This window comes from Stegodyphus dumicola, chromosome 4, assembly GCF_044657685.1.
Source record: "Stegodyphus dumicola isolate Sdum_Otavi_A_Nest chromosome 4, ASM4465768v1".
Lineage (NCBI taxonomy): Eukaryota > Metazoa > Arthropoda > Arachnida > Araneae > Eresidae > Stegodyphus > Stegodyphus dumicola.
In genome coordinates this window covers 195,253,849-195,269,232 of record NC_140771.1, presented here as the reverse complement: position 1 = coordinate 195,269,232, position 15,384 = coordinate 195,253,849, and the positions used below count along the sequence as shown (strand labels likewise).

Genomic DNA, 15,384 nt, shown 5'->3' with positions numbered 1-15,384 from the left:
TGTATCTGCTATTATGCTTAAATTATTGTAATTCTAATTTAAAATATTAAGGTTCATTAATTGCAAATTATTAAAAATAATTTTTAATAATTAGGCATATTTAGTTATAAACTAAAAACAGCAATACTGATTTTCAATAAGTGCTGTACAATTGCAGTTTTTCTTCTATATACTAATATTGATGAAGTATAGAAAATAAATATGTTACCAATTTCGAAATACAAAATACATGTCCCAGTGTCGGTGATATATCAATAATTGGAATAAAATCTTTGGTGAATGATAAGGTTTATGAGTTTTTTAAATGGCATAAATGAGAACGGTACAAGTAGCTTTAATAGGATTTAGTACAAGAATAGATGATAGCCTCACATAATCCTTTGTTATTTATATGCATAAAGCTTCATGACGTTATTAAAAATGTGCTTGGAGTGGTTAACGAAGTTTGGTTTGATTACGCAAAGTCTGGACTTTTAAAAGGACCGAGATACGAGAATTACTTGTCAGCGAGATAGTTTTTTGTTTTTACGTTGTTACTGTAGTGTTAAGGATGAGAGCCAGGTGTTTATAATATCTTAATGCTCATCAGTAGTCCAGCGGATAAGAACGCTGAACACTAGTAATTCGATACCACAGGCTCAAGTGATTGCTGCTTACATGGGTGTTATTTTGGTTTTTCCCATGCGTAACTTAAATCCGAGAGAGTTTCTATTATAAATTTCTTCCCTTAAGCAGATTAATTTGCTTTGCGTAGGGACATTCAGTTCCGCGTGACTAGGAGGATGAATTCAACCTCGGATGCACATAATCTCGGAAACTATAGCATGCTTCCAAATTCTTATATTTTGATGAAGAATATACATACTTAATAAAATTTAGCAAAAGTTCTCAGTTGCATTTTATCTAGGCATTGATATAAAGCATTCCTTCCACGGCCAAAAAAATACGTCGAGAATGAGAACAATTTTGTTTAAAATCTGTTTGTTCTTTAGCCGAATGTGTTCTCACGAATCTTATTCCTAGTATGGTTTTACTACATTCCATTAAATGTATGCATACCTTGAAAGTTTGCATATTTTATCTAGTGCGTAGGTTTATATTGATGAAGTTGCAGGGAATGAAATTTAGAAACATATATTTCAGTTATAGTCTATGATAAAGTTATAAATTATGAAAATTTATTCACTCAAAAAATGGGCGATCATATAATAAAATGTTATCCAATATAGAAAATTATATTCACTCTGAAGCTTTGGAGTATGTATCATAATTACGCAGGGCAGAAATAAGTAGGATGCTGGTTAAAAATATTCCGAACCAGTTCTCGTCGATCAAATTGTTACACACATTTAAAATATATCTGCATCAAATTTTGAAGAATATATTGAAGATCTATTGGATCACAAATTTGATAATACATCTTGAAATTAAAATTAACCAAAACACTTATAATATATAATGTTACGTTATTCATAGACAAGCAAATACACAAACAAGAAAAATGTTCTTTTTTTTAAAAATCTTTACATAACAAAATTCCAAAAATTTCAAAAATCTTTAAATAAACATACAATTGTGATAAATATTATCAGAGAGTACCTTTAAAAAAGGTTTAATGGTTTTGACTAGAAAATTTGAATCTCAGTTTAACATTCTACCGCACATTAAAGTTTTGAGACAAATTTCGCCTTTTCAGTATCTTAATACATTTTGAATTATAATGACAAGAATACAGAATTGTTAACTGAATTATTTTAAGAAATATGAAGTACCATAATAATAGCTAGGATACCCAAAATAAGCAAGTTGTTGCGATCCGACGCGTCTTCTCGTGTTAAAAGATTTGCAGCTCTAGCCATTATAATACAAACTTTGAAAATGAGATTCTGAAAAGCTATTAAAAGTTTCCATACAAATAGTTTATGCATTAAAAAAAGACGTGAGGAATAAAAAAGTAAATTGCTTCACATATGAATGAATCAAGGTCCCTATTGCAAAGGAAGGAGCCTGCGAGAGAATCTTGAAGAGAAAAACTTTCCTCATTCCTCAAAGAAGAAAAGCTTCGCGGCCATATCTGGGGGAAAAATTATAGTTCTTTCAAACGCATAGCAAACTAGATGTTTAATTTTAAAAAATAAACATAATTGATTAAAATGTTATATGTCTTACTCTTTTAAGGTAGTCATGTCATTACATTCATACATATATCATGAACGTAGCGGCTGAATTGAAACGGAGAAAAAATGAAGAAAACTGAATTCTTTTGACTTCTTACGTAATTTAATTTACTTTAATTTACTTTTATTTACTATGCATGATGATACGGAACTGTTTTGTCTAATTCGCTAGACTTACTTTATCAGTGGATATATTTCAGAGTACAACATCTTTAAATAATAGTTTTACAGAAAGATTTCAAACATTGCAATTGTTTATTTTAAACCTTACTTATATACTATAATCTAAACTGTTATATAGATAGTCTAAAATTATATATACATATATATATAAATGATGCGGTTATACTAAGAGGTGTGCTCACAGTTTTTTAATTATATTATATTGCGATAAGAACATAAATTTTGATGCAATCAAGCTTAGCTTAGCTTGAACTCCGCCTTAAAGAAAATTAATATGAAAATGCTAGTAGTCTACAATCAAACTGACATCCATCGATTAGCGGGATTTTCTAATTTTGCGGCAGTAAATACTGGAGTTATACAGTTCGACTTAATAGAGGTAACTCTCTCGCAGGTTACTTGCCAAATGATTATAAGAAATGCGTTGAGTTTAAAAGAAGCATTTTATGTACACACATCCAAAAAATGTTTAAAATCTCGACAAACATCTCAAACTGTAAAGGAAGGAGTTTTGCGTGCACAGAGATACTTACTAAAACTATTTATTTTGAATTCCTGTTATGAATTTAAGACCTTTTTTGCTTCGGCTTCATTGAATAAATCTGAAATTTTACCCGAAATATACTTACTAAAGTTTGAACACGATTGTTTGACGTATAATTTAAAAGCACGAGCCTAGTGAATAATTAAACTAGAGCGCTTAAAATTACTTTACTTTAAACTCCACTCTACGCTAATGGTACTTAAAAGATCAAAACATTACTTATGATAATTTGCTTTCTCTTTTCCCCGGCAGCTAAAATGCCCAATTTTCCAATTTAGTGCATTATCTTTAACAATCAGCTTAATTGCGGTGATGCACGTGTCTTAGAATTTCCCATGAAACAGTTATAACTACTTGTCTTTGATACTTTCTATTGTAAAACATATACATATAACCTTCTTATCAATGACAACGACTTGATGAAATCTTACGTAACTTCACTACGGAAACAAAACAAAGCTTACCGTTTTAAGACCACTGTAGCATCTCAGCTGATCGGAGAATTGTAGAAAGAAAATACAAGATACGATACTAAAGCCCGCACACTTGACTTTCTTATGTCTACAGTAACTTTCTCCTTACGAGAGAGGTACTACTTTATGTGCTTTCAAATGTGTGCCTTCGGAATGTACGATCAGAAAGAGCAGTGTTTTGATAAAGAGCAGACTGCAGCTTTCAGCGTGCTCTTATGCTCGAATAGCTACTCAAGTGAGTTGCCTGAACCTGGAGCAAATGCTACCGAATGTTGCTAGCAGAACTGACGAATCAATTGTGCTGGAGAGCCCACAGTGCAGGGGTTACCGATGCTTCTTGGCGAGTGGTTCTCGCCGCCAAACAACGAACGGAAAGTTGTTGGAATGGCTTTTAAACAAGAAAGCGCCAAAATTCGTACTGTCTCCTTAGAATAAAAATATAGTGGGTGGAGGATATATAGTCTTTTCAGAGGATAGTTAAAAAATGGTGAGACGCAGGAAATTAAGGGTCTTGTTACACAGCCTTATTTCTTAATAGAAAGGTATGATATTTAAGCAAAATATTAATATATAACACAAATTAAATTTAGAAATAGTTGGTCTTTTATTTTAAAGCTATATAATTTCTTATATGGTCTTTAATTTCTGTTATTCTTTGACAAAACTAGTCCCAGATTTGACTAAAAATATTGCATAAAACAAAATACAGCCAGTTATGGAATTCACGTTCGGTTTATTTGATTGTGACAATGCAATTAAGGTCATCTGCCTAAAGTGAGGAATACCTTCATGCAGTACTTTCTAAGGGAGACTGGCTTGTGTATATGGTACACATGGAGGAAAACATGGAAACTCTCATGCAGCCAGCCCATTCGTTTAGAATGGAACCCAGGTCAGAACTGTCAGTTTTCAGTGGTTTTATACCGCTCTGTCGTTAGTGAGTCCCAGCTAATAAAGAAATCTGTTAACATAATATTTGATCATTTTAACATCGAAAAGAAAACCTTCCGTTGGTTATATAGGAAAACATTATATTAAAAGAAGAAATTTGTTTATTATTTAGTATAAGAACAAAACATGATATGGCTTCCTAACCGGGATAGCGGTTAGCAACGCTGACTGCCATACCGAAGATCCCGGATTTGAATCCCGATGAAGGCATGGATGTTTGTAAATGTACAGTGTCTGTGCGGCAGGGGGGCATTCTAAATATGCGGCGAGCCGAAAGTCCCCTCGAGAGGTTGCTGGTAGGGAAAAAAGGTGGGAGACCCTCTGACCCATTCTCCCGGGGGCTCTTCATCAGATTTGCAATTTGCATTTCTCATCAGGGCGGAACTGAGCAAAGTTACTTGTTTGCTGCTCAACGCTCTTGCCAACAACCGGTGCAATCTTGCATTCCTTGCTAGGATGAATCATGGGTTTGTGCTGATGTTGTTATCAGACAAATGAGATAAGTCACAAGGCACCACCAATGATACTAACTAACACAGTTTTTGCCACATGAGACATTTATGTCAGGTTTTGCGCATTGTTGAAGAATATGAATACGAAAATTTTTCACCACCCTCTATTTTATAATAAATCATTAAGACTTTTCAATCCGAAAATATTACCAAAGAAAATCAAGTACAATCAAAACTCATCTTGCTATAAAGAATTATACTTTTCGTTTTTCGGAATTTTTGTGGACTTTCAAATTAATTATATGTCATTTGACTGTGAGACATAATGTAGACAAACAGAAAGAAACTTAAATAAATTTTCCAACAAAATTCTCTCTTCAAGGTTTCGGTTACCCATCGATGTGAAAGCAATGCACAACATATTTTGGATAGAGATTAACATTTTCTGTTCTGTCTTCGATAAATGTGGAGAGCTTCATAGATATGAAAGGCAACAGTCAGACATAAACATCGATGATATAACGAGAAAGTTACCCATACATTTCTGCAGAATAGAGATTGCGCACACAACGAAACCACCGACAACAGTAGCGAGTCCCCAAAGAAGTGAAAAAAATATATCTTTGTTATTAGATATTATTAGGTATGATATTAGATTATAGAGACATTAGGTTATTCTGAAAGCAGGAGAGATGAAAAATTAGAAATTCTCTTGCCGAGACTCGAACCACGGGCATCTCGAATACGCGCCGAGTGAGCTGAACACTACACCACAAATGCATGCTAAGAAGGCGTAAGAAATACCTTATATACTCCCCCTTTTAAAGGGCGACTGGAGATTAGGCGACCGAATCACCAAATCCTGGAGGTGGAGAATCATCTACAGCCCTCCTTTTTAGTTCGAACGCTACTGTACATAAATTAGGTCCTTTTGAAAGCAGCAGAGATGAAAAACGTGCAATGCCCTCGCCTGAACGCGAACCACTGACCTATGCGCCAAGTGTGCTGACCACTACACCACGAAGGCGGGAAAATACCTTATAAGATATGGCCGGTTATTTGATATCAATACAAAAATGTAGTTTCATTTTCGAATAACTACTGCAGCTATATTATTCGGACTATAGGGTCTGCATACTGAGTATTACTGTTTTCCGAAACAGTGCTATAAGCTCTATATCCAAAACAAGGCTTAATGTAAAATTTGTTAAAGCCATGGGGAAAAAAGGAAGAAAACTTGTATATCTCAAAATCCAGTTTCTAAAAACTTAATAAAGCGAAAGTAAAAGAAAAATTGTTCCTTAATCCCAGATTTGAAAATCACAGTTAAAACCTTTCACAAAGTGTTTAATCATGATGAATCAGTGGACGCCATCTCTGAAAATGATGCATGGCCTTAAAGAAATAATAAAACAGAAAATAATTTATACTTAATTGGTGAAATCGTAGATAGTTCCTGTAAGCTAAAATGGTAAACATTTCTGGAAATCCCTGCCTACCCTAGATATCATTGTTATAGAAGTATATTAACGACGTAATTGAAGTACCATATAAAAATTTGTCTTTCGTGCAAGAATCCACCTCACCTGTGTCATATAAAAGCATTACTGTTATGAGACGCTTAAAATACCGTCTTCGTATTCAGTAAGTTCAATTTAATTAAAGCGATTTGATTTCAGCTTACGGCAGACACAGAGTTTAAATTTTCTAGCTTATAGAATTGTTCACTGTTATTAAATTAAGATTTTTATTAAACAACGTTCGCCTATTACTCAAGTTACTTAAGGTGAGTTCCTTGAACGATCTATATGAAGAAGTATGTCTGTTTGTTTGTTTGTTTGTGTGTGGGCAGATCTACAATTGTATTGCGTTCTTGATGAAATTTGCGCACTTAGCATTCAAAACAAGAGGAAGAAGTCATTGTCTTCATAAGATTGCAATAAATCAACCCACAAAGTCCACACGCAGTACATTTATATTAGAATGCTGCACTCGGGTGACTCATCTTAGGCTCATGTCGCCATTGTTACGTTCCCCCTATCAGGTCTTCCCGCTACCTAATGGTTGCCATTTTCTTCTACTCTTTAGAAGAGTGTAGAACCTTTAAAGCGAATTAAAGTTGCTTTCTGTCAGTGTCTTGTGAATATTTCGGAAACAGTGAAGGAATATGCCAAAAACGATTGAGAATTTTCAAACGTTCATTTCCAAAAAGAGACATACCCGATAACAAAGTAATTACCAGTTCTCACTAAAATCATTATATGCCGTCTTAGATTTATACTATTATACAATACATTAAAGTTGTTCTACAATTATATAAGTTCTAAAGTTTTATTATATATATGTGTGCTCTTATATATGTTCTACAGTTTTATTAAAGCTAGGTGAAAATTTGCCAATTGAGCTTTAACCAAAGTAAGTGGAAAATCAGCGTCTATATTTCGAGAAAAACCGATCCCTGCCCCTCTTCCCCAAATGAAGCCCCTTCACTCTGTTTAAGGCCTGGGGATGCCTGGTACTTAAGCTAGTTTATAGCTCAAGAACATTTCTATCTTTTCATCGTAGCTCAAGAACATTTCTATCTTTTCATCGTAGTTTCATCAGGTCATTTTCAACATATTAATAATATATTCTTTATATACAAAGTTATAAATATATACAAAGTTAGTCATATATACAAAGTTAGTCATATATACAAAGTATATACAAAGTTAGTCATATATACAAAGTATATACAAAGTTATATATACAAAGTTAAAAAACTATAGTATCTAAATTTAGATCGCTCATTTTTACACATGTGCATACAAAGATATCTATTTTCTTCCAAATAAATCACTCAACTCGACCTGCCTAAATTTTAAGCACGTGTTAGCACCAGTATTTTCAAACAGGAATTCTTACATAAAATTGATTTTTAATACGTTATGTCAGGAGAAATACTCCGTTAAATAACGAATACTCCGTTAAATAGTTCACCAGCTAATAATACGTTTTTAGTATACCATTAGTATACAATATCAAGCTAAATTAAAGTTTTAAGCTATTATATTATTTGCAGTACTAGCGGGCTAGTGTCAGTGAAAGCTAACACAAAATCCAGTGTTAACGCGATCTGATGTCATTCAAAATAAAAGTTTAACAATAGTTGAAGAGTTACAGCTACATGTAATGAATTGAAATATTTATCAGCTGAAGCCATGATCTTAACTCCAATTTCAGATTTCATACTAAATCAACTGCTCTGTATAGGTATGTGTAGCTGCTACATAGAGCTTTGCTTTTCTGGTTGCAGCTTGGTATATTTTGCCACCTGCTTAAGTGCCTGAAATACCAATTTAATATCCATACTTTCAGAGAAGAGAGTTAGGAATGAACGAGCAATAGACTGAAAAACAAAAATAAAGCTGTTTAAATTTTAAACCCCTTCCACCAACCTGTCATTGAGAGCTAGTTTCCTTTAGAAATTTTTCTACAAAGACATATTTTCTCTTAGGCAGATAGTTCTAATATATTTTTACATAATCAAAAAGTACATTGGCATCTAAAAACGCTTATGATTGTTTGCTGAATATCAGTCAGTTGCATTAAACTCATCGATAGTTCAGGCATCGATTCAATGTAATATAATATGCATGTGAAAGAAACATAGGATGCGATTACCCTTGCTAAGAGAATTAGACGATCTGACTTGATTTTTAAGCATTATTTTCACTTCGTCTGCAATTTTTCTTCTGGATTTATAAAAGGCCTATCGTGTAAGATACTGAACTTCATGACATTAAAGATTTACCTGCCAGAACTCAAGTTTCATTACTTAAATCCTTGGATACCTTTTGATCTGGAAACAGGAACTCGAAATTTCTGCCTCCCTTTTTGTTATCAAAAACGTTCCAGCACACACCAGTTGCCCAGACATGATACCACTGAATATTACAGTTTGATTCAGACTCAGATCCTGGAGATAAGGTTGTCTGCGAAGCCATGTCCATGGTTTTGACCATGTGTAAATGAATGTGAGCCAGTTTTCTTTATAACGTTCTCCACGAAGCTATCCTTCTCTTTATAGTAATCTAATACCCCCATTTCAGATTTACATCTTTTTTACAGTATCATCCAAGTTACTGGAGTCCCTGAACATTTCGAAAGAGTTTGACTATCGACTAGGAATTCTCACACTTAAGAACAAGACATGGATTATTTCAATTTAAAATAATAAGTCTGATAAGTTCATATATGGCTCAGTTAAAAATTTTATTATATATACTCAACTTCCAATTAACAGGAAAAATACTGTGAAGGATATCGAGCGATAACTATAAATTACTGTTAAACTTAGAGCATTCAAAAATACAGAAGAAAGAACAAGTAATATTGTAATTAACAGAAAATACTAAGACAAATTTGTTGACATTTTAAGCAGTTCAGTATGAAGCGTAAGTCAATTGCTACGCATATTAAACCAGTTTTCAAAACGAAAAGAACAAACAGTAAATAATGAAATAATAAGTATTATTCTAAATCAAGAAACAAACTTTTATAAATGGCATTAAGGAGTAGTATTAACCATTCCACAGACTTTTCTTTCCGTTCTTTTATTTATCCCTGAAAGTTTTTTTTTTGTTGTTTATAGTTTATGATGGCAATTTTCCCATCTTTGTGCAATGAAAGAAGATAACTTTTTTCTTTTTTGGACGGACCACCTTCATCCACAGTTCGATTAATCTAGTTCTATTAATCAGATGTCAACTGTAATTTTTAGCATTTTCGCATCAATCAGATTTGATGTTGTCTCATAATACATGAAAATAGTATATTTCTGAATGGAATATTATATATTTTACAAGTTTTCTGTATTATGAAGAAGAAATTTCAATAAATGCTGATTTTTATTCTCAAATACGTTTGTTTATTTTCTCGCAATTCAAATCATTCTTCAAGCCTTGAAAAACCAAGGAATGCTGAAGACAATCGAAAAAAATTCGAAAGAAAGTAGGACGGTTTACTAAAAATCAAACAATATATTTTCTTCTACTTTATTTAGTATATTGATTCGTGTTCTTCCCATATTTCTTTTCGGGCACTTGAAAAATTTATTTGTGCTGTAAAAGGGGAGCGAGAAAAAAATTGATTCAGTTTCTCTGGTGCCTTCCAGGTAAAAGCTTTACCAATGGAATCTCGCATGGTTTCTGTTTCGAATCTGATAGCCTGTACCATGCCAGGCTGTTTGAAAATCTTTACCAATACTGAAGCAATGGAACTGAAAGAGATATTTCTATTCAATTTATTATTTAAAAGATATCGCATTGTAAATTTTGATGTACCAGTAGTAAAATGCTAAGGAAATTATAGTATATTATATTAATTAAAGTAACTATATATGCAGATAAAATGTGATAAAGAGTTATTTTAGCAAATTATAAATTTTGATATTTAATTTTTTTTTTCTATGTGGCCAAAGAAAAGCTTATTTTGTGGCAAATATATTCATAATTTGTGTTATCAAATAAGTTTTAAGTGTTATTTTTAGCAAGTTCAAATTTTAGTTTCATCTTCCTTATTGATTTTTAGTGTTTTATGGTACATATTACGTTAATGTTTATTTGGTTAATGTTTCTTAATGCATGTTGCGCAGAGTGATTTGCCTGTATGAGATAACGGCATCGTATTTTTGAAACTTCCGTTTTTTATTATTGCATATTATTTATTTTATACTGTTTTTTGACTCATGGTCGTCATTACTCTATCTTAGAAAAAATCTATGTTTCTCAGTTTTTTTATTGAACTGAAAACATGACATTTTTTTTTTTTAATTTAGCACAATCAAATGATTTATGCACTATTTTTTCTATGTAGTCATCAGCCTCTGCAATACATATATAAAACTTCCGACAAAAGTTCCACAATTCTAGAATTTCAGAATTATTCTTACTGCATATTATTTATTATTGAACAGCGTCAAAAATTTTTTCATTACACATGGATTTCGTTCTTACAAATATCCACTGCAATGTCGTAAAAAAATCGTGTAATGCAGTAGAATATGACAGCATGATGAAAAAGGTGAAATAATTTTTCAATTTTTCATTAGAATTTTTTTAATTAAATTAATTAGGAAATGTGAAAAATGAGCCTTCCCCTTGCCGGGATTCGAACCACGGATCTCTCGAATACGTATCGAGCGTACACCAAGAAAGAATGCTAAGACGGCGACAGAAATACGTTATATACTCCATCTTTTAAAAGGTGACTGTGGTTTTAGGGAATTTAGTCGCCAAATCCGGGTGGTGAAGAACCATCATTCACAACCTTTTAGTTCGGGCGCCACTGTAGAGCCATAAGGACTTTTTGGAAGCAGGAGATGTGAAAAATGAGCCAGGCCCTCGCCGGGACTCGAACCACGGACCTCTCGAATGTGCGTCGAGCCTGTTGACTCTTACATCTATATTAATAATCACTGATGATTAGTAATTATTAGTAGTATAGATGTAAGAGATGAAGAGTTGAGAAGAGAATATTAGAGAAAGTGTGGGATTAATATTAAAATCTTATATATTCCTAGTCATTAAGGAAGTCTGGCAGTTACGATCATAATGTATTATAATCAAAATAATAAATGGATAAATAATATATGTATTAGTTAATAACTAATAAATGATAAAAATCTAATATAAGTAAACATCTAAGGAACAATAATAAAATAAAATAAGATATTAGAATAAGAGATGATAGAGCGATTTTGTTAAATATGGGCATATGCTGATTTTTAAATCTCAAATATGTTTGGGACGGAATGACATATGCGTTAGTCAAAATTTTAAAGATGATTCGTTGCTAAACGATTCGGATAGACAAGCTTTAATTAAACTTACATTGCGGTTTTATTAAATACATTTTGTACAAATATTTTAATATTCATTTTTGTACAAATATTTTATATTATAATTTTGTACAAATACGATTTTGTACAAATATTTTAAAACAAAAACCATCATAGAAATTACCTTTAGAGCTAACTTTATAGTTAAATTTAATTCATGGCATTTGCCATGGGATAATTTGTATACATTCGCATTTCAGTAAATTTCTCGTACTAAATTAATTGAAACAACATAAACCGTTTGTGCGTAGTATAATTTTATACTGGATTAATATATATTTACGCATCATATAAAAGCTAACTTAAGCATATTACTATATATAATTATTAATTAAAAAAAGTAATGTTTTTACGTGATTCCAAGATAATTACTTTATAGAGTCTGGCTTGCTTTGGCAGACTAAATTAGCATCAAATTCCTAACAGATATGGAGCAAATTATTATTTCGCCTAAAAAAACTACGAAGTATAGAAAACTTTTAAAACGACCTCTTTATTAAATCACAACTTTAACTTAAAAGCTCGACTAGCATTTGACAGACTCAACCACAACTTGTGGCTGTGTAATTTAAAATTACAATCAAATTCAAATTCAAACTAAGTCTAGAAGTCTAAGACTACACAAATTGACTAGATACGAAGTTGGCTGAAATTTCTCACCAGCATAATAATTTAAATGTCGGCAGCTGTAACTCAAAGCCGAAGAAACACAATTTCATCACAGCTAGCGAATCCTAGTAATGTGTCTTCAAGAGGCAGAAACATGTTGTATCTCACAATCCGAAAACCTCAGCTAAAATTCTCTCAAACTAATTTGCAGTCTGCTAGGGAAACGGAATGGAGAAATGAGCGTAATGAGTAAAATTATGAACAGCTGGTTACAAAAAATAATGATAAAGTTGTAATTTTTAATTAAGATTTTATAAAAATATGCTTTTTCTGCTTACATGCATGATTTCACTAAACGGGCTGTGTAAATACTGTATCTGTATAAAACGGCCAGTTATTCTGTTTTTGACATAGGAAATTTAAAAATTGTAATTAAGTTTGTCATCGCATGAAAATTTCGACTCCTCACTTTTCATTATTGTTAATAGTGTATGATAAAAATGATGCAGATTACGTATACAATACTATCTGGAAATATAACTACTCATGTTTACAAACTTACGAAAATATATTTATGTTTCTTTATTAATATTAAGAAAGCAATGTGTATTTACAGTATTTGAAACTAATTACATCTTTAAGATTTATCGAAACAATGTATTTCCTGATGAACGCATCATTTTTCTGAGACAGTTGGTAAAATTTTAAATAAATATAGATTATAAAAATTCTCTATGAATATAAAATTACCAACTATTTTGATTGGTACTTAAAATGATTAGAATTTTCCTTTTATTTTATGTTAAAAATAATCAGTTTTGGAGCAGAAACAAAAAATATAATTTTTTAGAAAAATATAATTCAATAATTAACAGACATTTCATTTTACTTATAAATTAGTTTTCTATTTAAAACAAAATCAGCTAAAAATAGTGATTTACTTTTCCATAATACTGCGATAAGTACATATTAGAGTTTTATTTCCATGATAAAGAAGGTATTTTATTTTTATTTCATTTAAACTATTTTAATGTGTGAAAGATACAATAATATAAATAAATAGATTATCAAAGATACCGATAAAATTATGTAATCACTATCATAAGTTAGTTAATTAGAAAGCTAATTGAGCTTGGAAATGTATTATATTTTTTATATATTTTCAAGGTACCTGACCTCTTAATGTTGCTTATATACAGAGGAATTTCAGACATGAAAATTCACATAAATTTCCTGTTAAAATAAACCTGGATGATGATTTTGAAAAGATTCGAATTTTGTTTCGATAACCACTATGCTTTACTACGGCTCATTTCCTATGCGATTGTGCACTCCTTTTACCTGAATGGTGTAAAGTTACAGACTTAATGTTTTAGATCCTAAAATTTATGTCATTTAATTTTTTTTTTATTTTTTGTACCTCTTACCAAACCTTTTCAATATTTTAGTAATATTCATCTTTAAAACGTCATTATGCAAGATCTGTAGTTTATGTTGCTCACACAGTTAATTCAAAATGTTTTGCCGCTTAATGAAACATCGATTTGTGATTATTATAAATCGTGCGATTTAGAAGTTATAAACACATATTTAATGACGAAAATCTTTATTTAAATTTCTTAACAATATTTTAGATTGGTATAAAGTGAAAATGATGCAATTTAGAATGCCTCCAAATTGCATTTTTATAAACAGTTCAATTAATAAAAGATATATATATATTCTATTCCTATATTTAAGGTAGTTGGTACAAAATTCGAAGTTTGTTTCATAATTGGAATAAAATGGTTCTAACACTAATTACTCTTAATGTTATAAATATGTGAGAAGCAACTTTATTGTCGCTACTTCTGTTGCTATATAAATCTTTGATAATGCCAACTTTCATAAATAATGCCAGCTTTCAATAAATGTAATCAATCATTGTTTATTTATGACAATATTTGCCATAAATAAACTACATATTACTAAGTGTTTAACAACATAAACTACAGATTACCAAGTGTTCAACAACATAAGCTACAGATTACTAAGTGTGTAGTAATATCTTAAATGACTGTATACACCGTATTCTCTTGTGTGTAAGCCACACTTTATCTCATACTAAAAGAAGAACTGAAGAAAATCAGGAGTGAGACTTACGCAAGCATATGATTAGAAATAGGGCATACAAACACGTGGCAACACAGTGCAAGGATAGTAGCATGTATTTAACGACTGAGTATATAATCCATAGTTTTGGGGGGATGCTATTGTAGGTGTGCATAGTGTGCATAAGTTTAGTTGGGTTTCATGTCATTTGAAGGAAAATGCCAGACAAACTATTTAGGTACGATGCACATTTTAAACTGCAATTGATTCAATTCTCTAAGGAAAACCAGAACCGAGCTGCAGGAGATCATTTTGTCGTGGATGAATACAACGCGACCTGAGGAAAAGGCAGAAGAGTGAACTTTTAAGTAGCAAGGAAAGAAATCTTGTTTAAGACGTAATTGTTGATATGATACACTTCCAAGCTCGTAAAGAAACTGATCGGATGAAGATAAGCAGTGATTTTTGAGCACGTTTAGGATGGTATGCAAGAAAGTTCTATGCGTAGAAATGGTTTGCCACTACGTCATAAAAAAACTGCTGCACATAGTCTTCCGGCAGACTTTGACAACGAAAATTTGCAATTTCAGTGCTGCGTTATTTGCAAGCGAGTGAATAATCGGTATATACTGTCTGAAATTGGTAACGTATATCAATCACACATTTACTGAGACCTATGCACCAAGAGGTTAGCGTACAGTAAGAATCAAGAACACGGTTGGAGAGAAACAGCGATGTGCAGTTATGTTGGCTGTTCTGGCAGATGGAGGAAAATTGCAACCGTAGATTGAATTAAAGCGAAAGACTCTACCCAAAAATACACCGCCAGTTATTATTATGTATGGAAATTATGAAAAGGGATAGATACAAGAGAATTTCGTATAGGATTGGCTAGAAACAGTTTGGAACCCCAGAGTCTGCAGGACGTCTTCGTCTATTTCTACAAATCTTCTCGAAGAGGGCCATCTTCTATTTCTGAAACTACCATTAATACTGGTTTAAGCTTATTTTTCGATACCCTTCT

At 31.9% G+C, this 15,384-nt stretch overlaps 1 protein-coding gene across 2 annotated transcripts in view; it reads right to left on the bottom strand.

Annotated features, from left to right (window-relative positions):
- The window catches only part of LOC118189141 (teneurin-m-like), an 866,809-nt gene extending 863,171 nt beyond the window's left edge, over window positions 1-3,638 (bottom strand). For both annotated transcript variants that reach the window (XM_085815896.1, XM_085815897.1), the window contains exon 1: window positions 3,369-3,638. The gene's annotated coding sequence lies outside the window, so the exon portion shown is untranslated. The remainder of the gene's footprint in view (window positions 1-3,368) is intronic.
- Between the last annotated feature and the right edge of the window lie 11,746 nt (window positions 3,639-15,384).